General features: G+C 43.0%; 1 long non-coding RNA gene across 1 annotated transcript; it reads right to left on the bottom strand.

The window, feature by feature from the left end:
• Positions 1–587: 587 nt before the first annotated feature.
• LOC132497611 (uncharacterized) lies at positions 588–15,007 on the bottom strand. The gene is made up of 4 exons (XR_009533620.1): positions 14,833–15,007; positions 5,236–5,320; positions 1,687–1,795; positions 588–1,043 (listed from the first exon to the last, which is right to left on the bottom strand). It is a non-coding gene; the product is annotated as an uncharacterized LOC132497611 (long non-coding RNA).
• Positions 15,008–17,379: the final 2,372 nt, after the last annotated feature.

The following is a 17,379-nucleotide window of genomic DNA, read 5'->3' as shown; positions in this document are numbered from 1 at the left end:
GTTCGGTTATTTACTTGCTTATCTTGTCAGCTGTAGTATCAGTTGCACACGTCAAAGACCACTTTAAGTACTTAAAGTTTCTTGCAGTGGACTTGCCTTTACATTTTTCAAACAAATACCTTCTAAGTTTCCTTCTATTAAGAGCCAACTGCATCTCAGATGTGGTGCTCTAATACAGCCACTTTGTAAGGTAAGCACCGTTAGCATCCTCATTTTACAGAGAATCCTGATGCTCCAAGAGGTTCACTAACCAACCCAAAGCTACAGAGAACATAGCAGACCCAGGCTTGAAATTTTACTTAATGACTTCATCATATTTCCTCAAAACCTTTGCAACAGCCTTAGGTTCTTTGCCTTTCTTCAATGTCTTTCATACCACTTCTACAGTCAATATTCTCTTCTAGTTGAGATGTTCTAGAAATGATTAGCAGAATGCCTTCAGGGTTTCAAATTCTGAACCCCCAGAAATCTGGGAGTGGCTTACCTGAGTGGTTCTGTTACCGGCCAGGGTTCTTGGACTCCTTAATCAATAGAAATTGAAAAAACAACAGACGAGAAATTCAGGCAAGGCTTTACTGGGACTCGTACTGTAGCAGGACGGCGAAAACAAGTAACAGGTGGCCCTGCTTGCTCCCTGAGGGGAGGGCAAGCTGGTTGCTTACATGGGGCAAGGGTAGGGGCAGGTCCGGTGGTCAGGCTGCAGGGGTGGCTTGGGTGGGGTGCCCATCCCCTTGGTGGTGCTGTGTGCAAGGATCATGTGCGCTACCATGCTTTTGCTCCCGACTCCTCAGATGTGGAAGTTAGGTTTGGGGGCTTTTTGTATCTTGTTCATAATTTGCCCCAAATGTGCATGCATGCAGTTATTTTTAGCCCCTTGGAGTTTCTTTGTATTTGTTGCTTGAGGAGACGTTTGTCCAGGTGCAAGCATTGCTGCAAAGGGTCCCAGGTCCCAGGTCCCAGCCTGTAACCCAGCAGGACACTACGAGGCCTTCCTGGAATAGACCCCACTCATGTCCTCCGCCTGCCTTTTGTCTGTAGAAAAACTTTAGTCAAAGAATAAATTTAATCAGAGAAGTGAGAAAATGCACAAAGAAAGGAACACAGTCAAGCAAGACAAAATAATAATACTTTGGCCATTAAACAAAGTCAAGGACCTTTAGTTCTTCCCCAAGGTCTATAGATAATATTCGGAGCCATGTCCTTTGAGCTGTTCTGCAGATACTGAAACCGCCACCAGGTGGAAGAAGTTAACCGTATGCTGCCCACAAGCACGTAGACCCCAGACCGGTTGGAACCAGAAGGTTGATGATGCTGACTCCCAATTTCCTCACCACCAACCAATCAGAAGAATGTCCACAAGCTGATCACGCCCTGCTCCCTAAACACTGTTAAAGACTCCTCACGACCCCCGTCCAGGGTGGGACATACAGTCTTGAGGGTATTAGCCTGTTGTGGTCCCCTTTGCCTGGCAAAGCAATAACGCGATTTCTTTCTACTTCACCCAAAATTCTGTCTCCCAGATTTAATTTGGCACCGGTATACAGAGGCTAATTTCACCAACAAGCCTGTCTCAGTTCAGGCTTTGGGTCTCTCTGATGAGGTTGAAGTCAAGGCATCGGCTAGGGCTATATCTGAAGAGTTGGTTGGGACTGGAGGATCCACCTCCAAAATGGCCTATTTCCATACCTGCCAAATTAGTGCCAGCTGTTGGCAGTTGGCCTCAGTTCCTCACCACATAGACTTCTCCATAAGATTGCTTGAGTGTCCTCAGCTGGTTTTCCCCAGAGTGAGTGATCTAAGAGAGCAAGACAGAAATGTTATGTTCTCTTCTATCGTTCAGAGGTAAAAGCTTCATCAGGTATTTCATGATGCCACTGGAAACACTTTAGGAAATACAGATGTACAAACATGACCTGGGGCCTTCCTTTCATGAAATGCTTACAGAAAAGATCCATTACCACTTGTGCATGCCTTTTAAATGGAACATTACAGTGCACTGTCATTGTCACCACATTGCAGGCAGAGTATATCCTCAGATCTTCTAGTTAAAAAGTCTACCACATGAGATAAGTACTGGTTTGCACTAAACATGTGAAATTATACTAATAATATTGTCTTCCTCAATTAAATCTACCACTGTAAGCCAAGTTCACTTTAGTTCCGAAATATTCATAGTATTTATAAAAATTATCAGGAGGTCAAAAACAATACATCAAAAAAAAAAAAAAATTAGGTCCAGCTTAGGGGAAATAAAGGACATAATCTTTAGCCAGAACTAGACCCAAGCTCCAAGTTCCTGTTACTGATCTTTATTGAAAAATAAAGTAATAGAATCATTTGCAATAAAAATATTCATGTATCTTAACCCATATGCATATTTTAACCCATATGCAAAAAATATATATAACAGAAAGGAACCCTTTAAGTAATAAAATCAAGGTTATACTTTCCATGTGGATTTGTGTTTCCATTTTGAATCAGTGAGAAAAAAAAAAGACTGTCCTTTCAATAAATGGCTTTGGGACAGTTAGATAACCATTTAGAAGAAAATTATGTTTCATCCCTGTCTCACACGTTACCTCCAAAAACAGTTCCAAATGGATTAAAATTCTCACTTGATATAATTTATTAGAATACTAGAAGGAAAAGGTAAATATTTTAATATTCTTGAGGTAAAGAAACAGGTTTATGCATGAGATTTTTTTTTTTTTTTGGCGGTACACGGGCCTCTCACTGTTGTGGCCTCTCCCGCCGCGGAGCACAGGCTCCGGACGCACAGGCTCAGCAGCCATGGCTCACGGGCCCAGCCACTCCGCGGCATGTGGGATCTTCCCGGCCCGGGGCACGAACCCGTGTCCCCTGCATCGACAGGCGGACTCTCAACCACTGCGCCACCAGGGAAGCCCGAGATTTTTTTTAACTAGGAAAAATATTTGCAGCACATATGACAAGAATGAATTCTTAAAACTAAATAGTTCCTATAAATCAATAAGAAAAACACCAAAACCAATAGAAAAAAATGGGGAAAGTCACAAAGGAAGAAAAATAAGTAGCTAATGAACATGTGAAAATATTTTAAATTCCGTAATAACATCAAAATGAAAAAACAATACAGAATTTTTCAAACCTATCAAATAGGCAAAGATTTTTATAGGGGGAGCATCAAAGCAACTTTTCTGGTGAGTGATATGACAAGATATATCAAAACCCTAAAAAATGTTCTTTGTCCTCAACTGTTCTACTTATTGCATTGTACTCTAAGGAATTATTTTTTAATCCATAGAAATATGACTCTAAGCATATTCATTTCACCGTTTTCATAGCAAAAGAAGAATTTTTATACAACCAAAAATGTTCATCATTGCATGATTGAGATAATTTGGTTATAATAGCCATATGTAGCTATTTAAAACCATGATGTAGAAGAATCTTTAATGATATAGAAGGATGGCAAAAATAAAAACAGTTGCACAAGAGCATTTGCATATGCTGGTTTCTGTCCTTATGCCCCAGCAGATCCACTCCCTACTTTCTCTTCTTTTGTTTTCTGTCCTAGAAAGCTGACCGGTAGGAACTGCCCCCTGGTTTCCAGTAGGGTTTGGCCAATGAGAGTCATGGGCAGATCTGAGGATGGCCAGAGAAAGAGGTCAGGATATTTCTTCTCTGCTCCCTCCCTGCCTCAACCCAGTTCTGGCAGGTGTTGCATTCCTCTACAACACTGCTACTATGAAACAGCCTCCTCTCTTTGGCTCCCTTTCTCTTTCAGGTCTAGGGAGGATAATGGCTTCCCACTGTTGTACGCCCTGGCTGCCTCTTCGTACCTTATTGATTTTCCTAACACTGCCCAAGTTTCTCTTCAAAATCCCAGTTGGGGGCCTCCCTGGTGGCGCAGTGGTTGAGAGTCCGCCTGCCGATGCAGGGGATACGGGTTCGTGCCCCGGTCTGGGAGGATCCCATATGCCGCGGAGCGGCTGGGCCCGTGAGCCATGGCCCCTGGGCCTGCGCATCCGGAGCCTGTGCTCTGCAACGGGAGAGGCCACAACAGTGAGAGGCCCGCATACCACAAAAAGAAAAAAAAAAAAAAAAAAAAAAAAATCCCAGTTGGGTGCCTTCTGTTTGCTGCTAGAACTCTGACCAACAAAAGACACTGTAATCCAATTTTTGTAAACATTTACATACTAGTTCTCTATTGCTGCATAACAAACTACCACAATACTTAGCAGCTTAAAACAACAAACATGTACCATCTCAGAGTTTCTGTGGGTCTGAAATCTGGAATCGGCCTAGCTAGGCCTAGCTGGCTCATAATCTCTCATGAGACTGCAGTTATGCTGTCAGCCAGGACTACAGTCCCAACTGATGGCTCGAATGGAAATCCACTTCCAAGCTCATTCACGTGGCTGTTGGCAGGATTCAGCTCCACACAGGTTGTTGGAGTGAGGGGCTCAATTCCTCAATATCTGTTGACTGGAGTCCTCCCTCAGTTCCTTGCCTCGAGGGCCTCTCCACGTGGGAGCTTGCAACACAGCGCCTGGCTTCCATCAGAGCGAGAGAGAGCACCCAAGATAGAAGCCACAATCTTTTGTAACCTAATCACACTCAATGGGAGCGGATTATACAAGGGCATGAATATAAGGCAGCAGCAATCAATGGGGACAATCTTAGAGGCAATATATATAATTTACAAGTGCACAGAAAAAAATCTATATGATGACGGGTTATCCTTGGGGACATTAAAAATGATGTCTGTTTTCTTCTTGCATAACTGGCCATTTCTAATGAATAAATAGTACTGCTGCAGCTATTACCATCAGATATTGTTGCTGACCTAGCTCCAGCTGACAGCCACTCACATGATATTGTTTAATTTCTTTGTCTTTTCCATGAGCAAGTTGATATCAACCTGCCTAGATTTTACAAAGCGTGAATCAGTTATCTCCCATAATTGGGTTTTGTTCAATATTTGACCCAAGATGAAGCTCTGGCTAGGTTTCCAAAACATATATAAAAATAATCAGGATGAAATTTGCTCAGCTAATTTTTACATTCTCTGACAAAGATCTCCACTCTTTTGGATGTGGAAATTATCCTAAAACCTTGTGCCTTGTGCATTTACTACCCATCAGTTTGGCAAGCCTGTCACACTGATATATAACACCAAACTGCCCTTGCTGTAATTGCTCCCCTCTGTTGAAGTGGCAACTGATAATTATAGGTCGCCCTTGTGACACTTACCTGACACAGATGACGACAGCAAATGATTTTTCTCAGTCACTGACTATTGTTATATTCAAGGGCAAATCGAGCTATTTTTCTCTCTCTGCAGTAGAGGAAATAATGGGAAAACAGAAATGGGGTTCATGATCTTCCCATTACAGGAATTGAAAACAAAACTGTCCACCATTAAACCACAATCTTCTGGCTAATCACAAATGAGAACCTTTATTATTCTTCAAATTAATTCCATCAGCAAGTGCTAACTAGTTATTGTGTGTTCATAGTGGCCTTTTTACTTTGTAAACATCTGACCCTCCCAACTTCATTTTTTATCATGGTGTTCTATGATTCTTACAATCTTCTGGGTTAAGAAGCCTGCCTCGGGCTTCCCTGGTGGCGCAGTGGTTGAGAGTCCGCCTGCCGATGCAGGGGACACGGGTTCGTGCCCCGGTCCGGGAGGATCCCGCATGCCGCGGAGCGGCTGGGCCCGTGAGCCATGGCCGCTGAGCCCGCGCGTCCGGAGCCTGTGCTCCGCGGCGGGAGGGGCCACAGCAGTGACAGGTCCGCATACTGCAAAAAAAAAAAAAAAAAAAAGCCTGCCTCTTGTCCAATTTTGTACTTATCCTCGATGCCTAAACCACCGCTTAATCCTTCAGAGGCTTTCCTCCTCTCCTTTCTGCAAAACTGAAGGCTCTGTGGTTTGAGCCTTCAAAAATCATAACTTAATGACTAAACCAGTCATAAAAACCTTCTCCTGTCTCCGTATCCCCATTTCTAGTTCATCTGGACAGCTCTGCAACAGTTAAAAAAAAAAAAGGAACCATCTTATATCAGGCTCTGTGCCCATGACTGACCATGTCCCTATTTATTTTCTCACTTAATCCAAACTGTCAACCTGTGACGACTTAGGTATTATAATCAAGCCTGGACTCCTGGTTTCCTGTAAAACCCAAAAGGAAGTCATTGACTTCCACGACTGTCTTTGGAAGACAGTTTGTTACAAAGCTAAACGTAGCCTTAACATATGATCTGGGAATTGTGCTCCATGGTATTTACTCAAATTAGTTGAAAACTTATGTCCACACAAAAATCTGCAAATGGATGTTTGCAGCAGCTATAACCACAATTGCCAAAACTTGGAAGCAACCAAGACATCATTTAATAAATGAAGGGATAAGTAAACTGTGGTCTATCCAGGCAACAGAATGGTATTCAGTGTTAAAAAGAAATGAGCTATCAAGCCATGAAAAAAGACATGTCGGAACCTTCAATGCATAGTACAATGCTAAGTGAGACAAGCCAGTCTGAAAATGCTATATACTGTATAATTCCAACATTCTGGAAAAGGCAAAGCTATGGAGACCGTAAAAAGATCAGTGGTTGCCAAGGGTTAAGGAGAGGGAGAGAGGTGGAGTACAGTAGGTGGAGCACAGAGAATTCTTAGGGTAGCGAAACTATTCTATGTGATGCTATAATGGTTGATACATGTCGTTACAGACTTGTCAAAACCAATAAAATGTACAATACTGAGTGATTCACCCAGTGTAAAGCATGGATTTGGGATGATAACGAGGTTGCAATGTAGACTTATCACTTGTAACAGACATACCCCTCTGGTGAGGGATGCTGATTGTCAGGGAGACTGTGGTGTGGGCGGAGGGGAAGGAGGGAGTATATGGGAGCGCTCCACTGAGTGCTTCAAATGGAGCGCTTGCTGCTCAGTTTTACTGTGAATCTAAATGTGCTCCGAAAGATAAATTCTATCGCAATAATTTCAAAAAATGGAACTCATTGTACTATACCCTGAGATTCCCAGTGATAACAAACTTCAGTCAAATTCTATCCTCCTGGGCTTCCCTGGTGGCGCAGTGGTTGAGAGTCCGCCTGCCAATGCAGGGGACACGGGTTCGTGCCCCGGTCCGGGAAGATCCCACATGCCGCAGAGCAGCTGGGCCCGTGAGCCATGGCCGCTGAGCCTGCGCGTCCGGAGCCTGTGCTCCACAACAGGAGAGGCCACAACAGTGAGAGGCCCGCGTACCGCAAAAAAAAAAAAAAAAATTCTATCCTCCTTCTACAGGGGCTGGGGTTGGGGAGGAAGGGGAGAAGGGAGGGAGGGAGGGAGAGAGGGAGCAAGGAGTGTGCAAAGAGGAAAAATAAGACAATATATGAAAAGAAAAATATCTTGTCTCTGCTCCATGGGTTGGAGATACTTTTCCTCCAGCCCAAATGTTCACAGACAGATGAATGGATAAACAAAATGGGGTGTATACATGATCTCGGAGAGGCAGCAGTGGGTGGTGGCATGAAGCAAGCTCTTAATCCCCTGCCCTAGAATTGAACCTGCGGAGCTGGATGAAAACCAGGAATCCCAGTCACCACACCCCCTAGCTTTTGCCCCCAGTGAAAAATGCATTTCTCACAGAGGCAAAACTGTAAAAAGAGGTACAAAGTTTATTATTAGAGACACAGCACAGCAACAAGTGGGAGAGCACACAGAGAAACAGTTTGTTTAGTTAAGACAGAAGCAAGGCAGAGGTGCACACCGGAGAGGAAGGGTGTGGGCGGGGCGTCCTCCCGAATGAGGAGCCAGGAAAGAGGTGGTTAGGTCATTCATATAGGGCAGTTCTTCCGGGTCTTTGTTTACCTTTGGCCAATGACCTGGTTTCTTCTTCCACACCTGCCCTGCCCTAGGACCCTCCCCAACGTGCGTGTGCAACGTTTTTCCAAGATGGATTTTGGCCCAGAGGTCTATGGGACGGCCTTAGCATCACGTATTATGGGGTGGTGCCCCCTCCTTTTTGACCCCCAAGGAGCCTTTCTGCACATGTGCAGTACTTCCCTTGCCCTAAGGATGGGAAATGTATGACCTCTTGATCTTTTAACAGGGTGTAGTCCCACTCTCTCCCTGCCATAGAAATGTCCAATGTCTGGTTATTTACCCTATTTCTGTTGCTGGTTTTTATATCAAGGTGCAGATCTCGAAATATAGACAGGAGTCTGGTTATAAATATGTAGTCCTGGAGCCCGTTTGTCTCTTGATTCAAGAAATGTAAACAGGGGGCCGGGTAATGAATGTCCGGCCTGGAGCCCCTCTTCTTCTCACCCCAGGAAGTGTGAACAGCAGGCCAGTTCTAAATGCCTAGCCTGGAGCCCATCTATCTCCTGCTTTATACATACAATGGAATCTTATTCAGCCTTAAAAAGGAAAGAGGGCTTCCCTGGTGGCGCAGTGGTTGGGAGTCCGCCTGCCGATGCAGGGGACCCGGGTTTGTGCCCCGGTCCGGGAGGATCCCGCGTGCTGTGGAGCAGCTGGGCCCGTGGGCCATGGCCGCTGAGCCTGCGCGTCCGGAGCCTGTGCTCCGCAACGGGAGGGGCCACAGCAGTGAGAGGCCTGCGTACCTCAAAAAAAAAAAAAAAAAGAAGAAGGAAAGAAATTCTGATACATGGACAAACCTTGAAGACATTGTGTTAAGTGAAATAAGCCCTTCACAAAAGGACAAATACTATAGGATTCTGACCACAGAGGCACCTAGAGTAGTCAAATTCACAAGACAGAAAGTAGAAAGCTGGTTGCCAAGAGCTGGAGGGAGGGGCAATGCTTAGTGTTCAACAGGTACAGAATTTCAGTTGGGGAAAATGAAAAAGTTCTGGGAATGGATGGTGGGAACGGGTGGTGGTAATGGTTGCACAATGTGAATGTCCTTAATGTCACCGGACCGTACACCTAACAAGGTTAAAACGGTCATTCTTATGTTATGTATATTTTACCAACATCAACAAGACACTTTTTCTTCCTAGGAGATGGAATGCATTTAACGCATTTCATTTCAAAGATGAAATGATTCTCAGGCTCACAAAAAAGCTGATGCACAACATTCTTCAGTCAACCAGTAATCAAAGCTCTCCCTGCCCCTTCGATGCCATTTGGCTTCCTAAGTCAGGGTGTCTGGAGGGAAGCGGGGTGGCGGAGGCAGCAGGAGGTGAAGAGCTCCACGACACGGCGCAGGGCCCCGGCTCATTCACTGATACGGAAAATGTTTTAAGAATGAAATATATGGCTTTGAATTCCCATTCACCAACTCCCTCATCATGATGTGCCTGCCCCCGGCTCAGTTCGCCATTCTATACCTTCCTCATTGCAAACCTTCCCCAGAGCTCTCTGGCGCTGCGGTCTTTTTATTTATTACCTTCCCTCAAACAGCAGTCCGTCATTCAAAAGGGCATGACCTTTTATTCCTCTGAGCTTCCAGCATGGGTCCTAAATGAACACTTCAGGCTTCATGCTACAGGCTGAACATTCATCTGCTCCAGCTGTCCCCCAGGTGAACCCATTAGAGCTCAAAGAATCACTAGAAAAAAGTGAGTTTAATACCTTTGTCATTCCTCAGGTCCAATGCTACTGACGTTGCAAAATGGCCACAGTTCCCGCAAATAATTACGAGAGAACATGTTACCCTCTGTAGGGTAATGTGTCGCTCAGGTGCAGTTCCACATCCTCTCTTAATTGTTAGTTCCTCTTGCAGGTTTTATTTCTCAACAGACATTTTATATTTTTACCTGAATCATCGGGCCCCAGACTATTGCTTCAACCTCATGGCCTGCCAGTTACCTTTCTCTGTTCTTGATTCCCCAGGGGAGTTGACCTCCATACGTTCTGCTTCAGGGCTTGGGCACAGGCCCAGGTCCACCCTTCTCCTTCTTACTTCACCTTTACTGACAATGCAGTTTAATGTGGTTTCCTCAGAGGTTGTCTTCTCCCTCACATCACCCTACTGCTCCCATATTTCTCCTGTAGCATCACATTTTTTCCCCAGCACTTATCATAATTTGTAATTCTAGGTGTGTGCTCATCACTCTTCACCACTAGATTATAAAATCCATGAAGACAGGGTCAATGTCTTATCAAGTTCACCACTGTTCTCAGTGCCAGACACATAGGAGGAGTTTAATTGTTGGAATGAAGAAAATAAGAGGGGCTGGAGTCAGGATGGCGTATTAGGAGGACGCAGAATTCGTATCTCCTAAAACTAGGGCACCTACCAGGCACCGGTGGGGGACCACGGACACCTAAGGGGACAGGAGGAACCCCCAGCGACTGGGTAGGACATGGGGTGTGGGGGGAGTGAAGGTAGAGGAGAAGTGGAGGCTGGACGGGACTGGCACCCCTGAAGGGTGGCTGGGGGAGGGGAAGGGATCCCACAGCCAAAGGGGGAAATTGGGGAATCATTGGGAGGGCAGAGGATCAAAAGGGAGCGTGGCCAGGTTTCCCCTGCCCACGTGGGTCCCCAGGAACCTTGTGAGATCCTGGGCCTGATCCTTTGCCCACCTAGGCCCCCTCCAGCTGCATGAGTCCTGAGGGAGTAGGAGGGAGGGAAGGGGGAGCAAACGTAAAGGCCGGACCTACGGGACCGGCATCCCTGAGGGGAAGCTGGGAGAGGGGAGGAGTTCCTACACCCAGCGGGACCCACCCACAGCGACGGGGGAGGCCCTAGGGCAGACAGTAGGTGAGGGGCACGAAGGAACGGAAAGGAATGGGGACAGTGCTTTCCCTGCCCACTTAGGCACCGGGTAGCCTGTTGGGCTACCAGACCTAATCCTCTGCCCTAGGAGCTTCCCTCCTGCCTCAGAGAGCCCAAGCCCCGCCCCTACACCCTCATCCACCACCCCACCTCTACACTCAGAGACCCCCTCTGAGACCCCCTCCAACGAGCTGGGCCTAAACCTCACCCACACACCCTCCCCCAGGGCCCTACCTCCCAACTCCGGAATTCCACACGCCAGAGGACCTCCTTTCCACGTGCTGCCTCTACCCGTCTGCGCAGGTCCTAAGCAGAGACCCCCAACCCATGTTTGAACATCGCCCTGCCCAGGCCCCGCCCCTGCCTAAGTTCCACCCCTGCCTAAACTCCACCCCATGCCAAGGCTTTTTTTTTTTTTTTTTTTTTTTTTTTCTTTTTTAATCTTTTAGATTGGGGTTCTGTTTTACCTTGTTGATTCCTTTACATTTTTATTTTTCCTAATAAATCTTTTATTTTTCTAATTTTATTTTATTCTTTATACTTTGTTAGTGATCTCTCCTTTTGGCTTGTTCCACCCCCATCATCATTTTTGTTTTTCTTTTTTCTGTTGTGGTTTTATTTTACCTTGTTGCAGTTGTTTCAATTATAGTTTTATTTTTCCTAATATATCTTTTATCTTTCTAATTTTATTTTATTTTTTATTCTTTGATATTGTACTGCTCCTTTTTTTCTTTCTTTCTTTCTTCCTTTTTTTTTTTTTTTTAATACGACACCAAGAAGCTTGTGATATCTTGGTTCCCAGGCTGGAGGTCAGACCCAAGCTCCTGTGGTGGGAGCTCCAAGTCCAAACCACTAGAGTAACAGAGAACCTCAGACCCCAGGGAATATCAATCAGAGTGAGGCCTCCCAGAGGTCCTCATCTCAGCACAAAGACCCAGCTCTATCTAACTGCCTGCAAACTCCAGTGATGGATGTCTCAGGCCAAACAACCAGTAAGACAGGAATACAGCACCACCCATCAAAGAAAAGAAAAAAAATGAAATGACAAAAAAATACGTTACAGATGAAGGAACAAGGGAAAAACCTACAAGACCAAATAAATGAAGCTGAAATAGGCAAACTACCTGAAAAAGAATTCACAGTAATGATAGTAAAGATGATCCAAAATCTCAGAAACAGAATGGAGAAAATACAAGAAATGCTTAACAAGGACCTAGAAGAACTAAAGAGCAAACAAACAGTGATGAACAACACAATTACTGAAATTAAAAATACTCTAGAAGGAATCAATAACAGAATAACTGAGGCAGAAGAATGGATGAGTGAGCTGGAAGATTAAATGGTGGAAATAACTGCCAGGGAGCATAATAAAGAAAAGAATGAAAAGAATTGAGGACAGTCTCAGAGAACTCTGGGACAACATTAAACACACCAACATTCAAATTATAGGGGTCCCAGAAGAAGAAGAGACAAAGAAAGGGTCTGAGAAAATATTTGAAGAGATTATAATCGAAAACTTCCCTAACATGGGAAAGGAAATAGTCAATCAAGTCCAGGAAGCACAGACAGTACCATATAGGATAAACCCAAAGAGAAACATGCTGAGACATATTAATCAAACTATCAATAATTAAATACAGGGCCTCCCTGGTGGCGTGGTGGTTGAGAGTCCGCCTGCCGATGCAGGGGATGCGGGTTCGTGCCCCGGTCTGGGAGGATCCCATATGCCGCGGAGCGGCTGGGCCCGTGAGCCATGGCCGCTGGGCCTGCGCATCCGGAGCCTGTGCTCCGCAACGGGAGAGGCCACAACAGTGAGAGGCCCACATACCGCAAAAAGAAAAAAAAATAAAATAAAATAAAAATAATAATAATAATAATTAAATACAAAGAAAAAATATTAAAAGCAGCAAGGGAAAAGCAACAAATAATATATGAGGGAATCCCCATAAAGTTAACAGCTGATTTTCAGCAGAAACTCTGCAAGCCAGAAGGGAGTGGCAGGACATACTTAAAGTAATGAAAGGGAAAAACCTACAACCAAGATTACTCTACCCAGCAAGGATCTCATTCAGATTCGATTGAGAAATTAAAACCTTTACACATAAACAAAAGTTAAGAGAATTCAGCACAACCAAACCAGCTTTACAACAAATGCTAAAGGAACATCTCTAACTAGGCAAGAAACACAAGAGAAGGAAAAGACCTACAAAAACAAACCCAAAACAGTTAAGAAAATGGTAATAGGAACATACATATCAATAATTACCTTAAATGTAAATGGATTAAACACTCCAACCAAAAGACATTGACTGGCTGAATGGATACAAAAACATGACCCATACATATGGTGTCTACAAGAGACCCACTTCAGACCTAGGGACACATACAGACTGAAAGTGAGGGGATGGAAAAAGATATTCCATGCAAATGGAAATCAGAAGAAAGCTGGAGTAGCAATTCTCATATCAGAAAAAATAGACTTTAAAATAAAGACTATTACAAGAGACAAAGAAGGGAAGGACACTACATAATGATCAAGGGATCAATCCAAGAAGAAGATATAACAATGGTAAATATTTATGTACCCAACATAGGAGCACCTCAATACACAAGGCAACAGCCATAAAAGGGGAAATCGACAGTAACACAATCATTGCACGGGACTTTAACACCCCACTTTCACCAATGGACAGAGCATCCAAAATGAAAATAAATAAGGAAACACAAGTTTTAAATGACACATTAAACAAGACAGACTTAACTGATGTTTATAGGACATTCCATCCAAAAACAATAGGATACACATTCTTCTCAAGTGCTCATGGAACATTCTCCAGGGTAGACCATAACCTGGGTCACAAATGAAGCCTTGGTAAATTTAAGAAAATTGAAATCGTATCAAGTATATTTTCCAACCACAATGCTATGAGACTAGATATCAATTACAGGGAAAAAAACTGTAAAAAATACAAACACACGGAGGCTAAACAATACGCTACTAAATAACCAAGATATCACTGAAGAAATCAAAGAGGAAATCAAAAAATACCTAGAAACAAATGACAATGACGACCCAAAACCTATGGGATGCAGCAAAAGCAGTTCTAGAAGGGGAGTTTATAGCAATACAATCCTACCTCAAGAAACAAGAAACACCTCAAATAAACAACCTAAACTTACACCTAAAGCAATCAGAGAAAGAAGAACAAAAAAACCCCAAAGTTAGCAGCAGGAAAGAAATCATAAAGATCAGATCAGAAATAAATGAAAAAGAAATGAAGGAAACAATAGCAAAGACCAATTAAACTAAAAGCTGGTTCTTTGAGAAGATAAACAAAACTGATAAACCATTAGCCAGACTCATCAAGAAAAAAAGGGAGAAGACTCAAATTAACAGAATCAGAAATGAAAAAGAAGTAACAAGTGACACTGCAGAAATACAAAGGATCATGAGAGATTACTACAAGCAAATATATGCCAATAAAATGGACAGCCAGGAAGAAATGGACCAATTCTTAGAAAAGCACAACTTTCTGGAACTGAACCAGGAAAAATAGAAAATATAAACAGACCAATCACAAGCACTGAAATTGAGACTGTGATTAAAAATCTTCCAACAAACAAAAGCCCAGGACCAGATGGCTTCACAGGTGAATTTTATCAAACATTTAGAGAAGAGCTAACACCTATCCTTCTCAAACTCTTCCAAAATATAGCAGAGGGAGGAACACTCCCAAACTCATTCTATGAGGCCACCATCAACCTGATACCAAAACCAGACAAAGATGTCACAAAGAAAGAAAACTACAGGCCAATATCTCTGATGAACATAGATGCAAAAATCCTCAATAAAATACTAGCAAACAGAATCCAACAGCACATTAAAAAGATCATACACCATGATCAAGTGGGGTTTATCCCAGGAATGCAAGGATTCTTCGATATATGCAAATCAATCAATGTGATACACCATATTAACAAAGAGAAGGAGAAAAACCATATGATCATCTCAATAGATGCAGAAAAAACTTTTGACAAAATTCAACACCCATTTATGATAGAAACCCTCCAGAAAGTAGGCATAGAGGGAACCTACCTCAGCATAATAAAGGCCATATAAGACAAACCCGGGCTTCCCTGGTGGCGCAGTGGTTGAGAGTCTGCCTGCCGATGCAGGGGACACGGGTTCGTGCCCCGGTCCGGGAAGGTCCCACATGCTGCGGAGTGGCTGGGCCCGTGAGCCATGGCCGCTGAGCCTGCGCGTCCGGAGCCTGTGCTCTGCAACGAGAGAGGCCACAACAGTGAGAGACCCGTGTACTGCAAAAAAAAAAAAAAAAAAAAAAAAGACAAACCCACAGCCAACATTGTTCTCAATGGTGAAAAACTGAAACCATTTCCTCTAAGATCAGGAACAAGACAAGGCTGTGCACTCTCACCACTATTTTTTTTTTCTGCCCTGGTTAGTTTTTTGTGTTTTTTTTTTAACACCTTTATTGGAGTATAATCACATTACAATGGTGTGTTAGTTTCTACTGTATAACAAAGTGAATCAGCTATATGTATACATATATCCCCATATCTCCTCCCTCTTGCATCTCCCTCCCACCCTCCCTATCCCACCCCTCTAGGTGGTCACAAAGCACCAAGCTGATCTCCCTGTGCTATGCAGCTGCTTCCCACTAGCTATCTATTTTACATCTGGTAGTGTATATATGTGAATGCTACTCTCTCATTTCATCCCAGCTTGCCCTCTCCTCCCCGTGTCCTCAAGTCCATTCTCTACGTCTGTGTGTTTATTCCTGTCCTGCCCCTAGGTTCTTCAGAACAATTTTTTTTTTGTTTCCATATATGTGTTAGCATACGGTTATTTATTTTTGTCTTTCTGACTTACTTCACTCTGTATGACAGACTCTAGGTCCCTCCACCTCACTAAAGATAACTCACTTTCATTTCTTTTTATGGCTGAGTAATATTCCATTGTATATATGTGCCACATCTTCTTTATCCATTCATCTGCCGATGGACACTTAGGTTGCTTCCATGTCCTGGCTATTGTAAATAGAGCTGCAATGAACATTGTGGACATGACTTCTTCTTTTTTTTTCTAATTTTATTGATTTGAGTCCTCTCCCTCTTCTTCTTGATGAGTCTGGCTAATGGTTTATCAATTTTGTTTATCTTCTCAAAGAACCAGCTTTTAGTTTTATTGATCTTTGCTATTGTTTCTTTTGTTTCTATTTCATTTATTTCTGCTCTGGTCTTTATTTCTTTCCTTCTACTAACTTTCGGTTTTGATTGTTCTTCTTTCTCTAGTTCCTTTATGTGTAAGGTTAGATTGTTTATTTGAGATGTTTGTTGTTTCTTGAGATAGGATTGTACCTATAAACTTCCCTCTTTGAACTGCTTTTGCTGCATCCCATAGGTTTTGGATCATCGTGTTTTCATTGGCATTTGTCTCTAGGTATTTTTTGATTTCCTCTTTGATTTCTTCAGTGTTCTCTTGGTTATTTAGTAACGTATTGTTTAGCCTCCATGTGTTTGTCTTTTTTACATTTTTTTCCCTGTAATTGATTTCTAATCTCATAGCGTTGTGGTCAGAAAAGATGCTTGATATGATTTCAATTTTCTTAAATTTACTGAGGCTTGATCTGTGACTCAAGATATGATCTATCCTGGAGAATGTTCTGTGCGCACTTGAGAAGAATGTGTAATCTGCTGTTTTTGGATGGAATGTCCTATATATATCAATTAAATCTATCTGGTCTAGTGTGTCATTTATAGCTTGTGTTTCCTTATTAATTTTCTGTCTGGATGATCTGTCCACTGGTGTAAGTGAGGCGTTAAAATCCCCCACTACTATTGCATTACTGTCTATTTCCCCTTTTATAGCTGTTAGCAGTTGCCTTATGTATTGAGGTGCTCCTATGTTGGATGCATATATATTTATAATTGTTCTATCTTCTTCTTGGATTGACCCCTTCATCATTATGTACTGTCCTTCCTTGTCTCTTGTAACATTCTTTACTTTAAAGTCTATTTTATCTGATATGAGTATTGCTGCTCCAGCTTTCTTTTGATTTCCATTTGCATGGAATATCTCTTTCCATCCCCTCACTTTCAGTCTGTATGTGTCCCTAGGTCTGAAGTGGGTCTCTTGTAGACAGCATATATATGGGTCTTGTTTTTGTATCCATTCAGCGAGCCTGTGTCTTTTGGTTGGAGCATTTAATCCATTCACGTTTAAAGTAATTATCAATATGTATGTTCCTATTACCATTTTCTTAATTGTTTTGGGTTTGTTTTTGTAGGTCCTTTTCTTCTCTTGTGTTTCCCACTTAGAGAAGTTCCTTTAGCATTTGTTGTAGAGCTGGTTTGGTGGTGCTGAATTCTCTTAGCTTTTGCTTGTCTGTAAAGCTTTTGATTTCTCCATCGAATCTGAATGAGATCCTTGCCGGGTAGAGTAATCTTGGTTGTAGATTCTTCCCTTTCATCACTTTAAATATGTCATGCCACTCCATTCTGGCTTGTAGAGTTTCTGCTGAGAAATCAGCCACTAACCAGCAATCCCACTACTGGGCATGTACCCTGAGAAAACCACAATTCAAAAAAAGTCATGTACCACAATGTTCATTGCAGCACTATA

This window comes from Mesoplodon densirostris, chromosome 10 (assembly GCF_025265405.1).
Source record: "Mesoplodon densirostris isolate mMesDen1 chromosome 10, mMesDen1 primary haplotype, whole genome shotgun sequence".
Classification (NCBI taxonomy): Eukaryota; Metazoa; Chordata; class Mammalia; order Artiodactyla; family Ziphiidae; genus Mesoplodon; species Mesoplodon densirostris.
The sequence above is the reverse complement of the archived record's forward strand: the minus strand, read 5'-3'. Positions and strand labels throughout refer to the sequence as shown.